This window comes from Gavialis gangeticus, unplaced genomic scaffold (assembly GCF_001723915.1).
Source record: "Gavialis gangeticus isolate Ggan-Ray unplaced genomic scaffold, GavGan_comp1, whole genome shotgun sequence".
NCBI classification, from domain to species: Eukaryota; Metazoa; Chordata; order Crocodylia; family Gavialidae; genus Gavialis; species Gavialis gangeticus.
This window is the reverse complement of record NW_017729022.1, coordinates 9,330,974-9,332,175: the sequence shown is the minus strand read 5'-3', so window position 1 is coordinate 9,332,175 and position 1,202 is coordinate 9,330,974. Positions and strand designations below refer to the sequence as shown.

Here is a 1,202-nt window from a genome sequence, read left to right as displayed (position 1 = left end):
CCCGGAGCTCGTTCCTCTCTCGCCTTGTTCAGAGCCTCCGCTCGGGGCTTGTCCCGCGATGTGTAGAGCCCGGCTGGCCTCTGCGGCTTCCTTAAAACCCAGAGTGTGGTCTCTTTCTTTAAAGGACTTGCTCGGCCTCAGCCTCGTGTTCAGAATTTTGAAAAAAACCCTTACATTGAAGGGTCTCCTCTAGACCAACCTATGAAGTACTCGGGGGTGGTCGTATTTGGCCGTGTTGGTCTCAGGACACCGGCAGACACGGGTCTTCGGGTAGATGCGATGTAAGAATGTTTGTGCCCGAAAGCTCATAAAAAAGAAATTTTTCTAGCTATTTGAGTTGGTCTATGAAGTACTCCTTTTCTTAGAAATGGAGTATAACCATGTGTGGCCTTTGGCCGAATGCGACAGCAAGTAGCTAGTTAGGCCCCCCAGGCCAGAAAGTGAAACTCTCTCTTTGCTCTTAGTTTGCAAACTGAAAGAAAGGAAATGTGAGATGAGCAAATGGTGAAAGGCCCTGAGCGTGCTGTGAGGTTGGATAAAGGACTGTTTAAAGGACTGTATGAACCTTGCAGTGCTAGTAGTCGTAGGAAGATGGATAGATGTGATACTGAAGTAAATTAGGTTTTAGGGTGCCCACGCTATTAATGGGTGCCACAAGTAGCACAAGCAACTGCTGTATATGGGATCTAGGTGCTCAGAAAAGGGAGGTGCCAGACTGGAGGCATTGAGCCTCCAGCAACAGAGGAGGAGAGCAAGGGCTGGATACTGCTGATAGATGAGGTATCAGGTGTCACTTCTTAAGTCAGGTTAATTCTTTCATGGCCCTGCAGCTACTGTCAAATGCAGGGCTTTATCCTTGCCATATAAAACCCCAGGCTGCTTATGGACGCTAAAAAAACAAACAGAAAAACCCGGTCCTTGACAAATGAATACGCTGCTTCTTTTGGACTTGGCTCTGCAGCATCTGTTTAGATTGGGTGCTTCAGCAGGGCTTTTTGGCTCTCTTATCTAATAGCTGATTGAATCTACAGATGTTGAGTGAGCTGTGTCCAACTAACACGATGCCTCTTCTGGACATGTGCTTGGTTCAGCACAGGAGTGTGCTAAGTTTAAAGTAAAGTGCTAGGGGATTTTTTGTTAAGGTCTGTAAGTAGCCACAGTGATTATGGGGTCAGAGAAGGGTTAACATGGCTCTTGACAGT

General features: G+C 47.1%; 1 protein-coding gene across 1 annotated transcript in view; it reads left to right on the top strand.

Moving 5' to 3' along the window:
* The window catches only part of DNAJB9 (DnaJ heat shock protein family (Hsp40) member B9), a 30,264-nt gene that overhangs the window by 8,093 nt on the left and 20,969 nt on the right, over window positions 1-1,202 (top strand). The window lies entirely within an intron of this gene.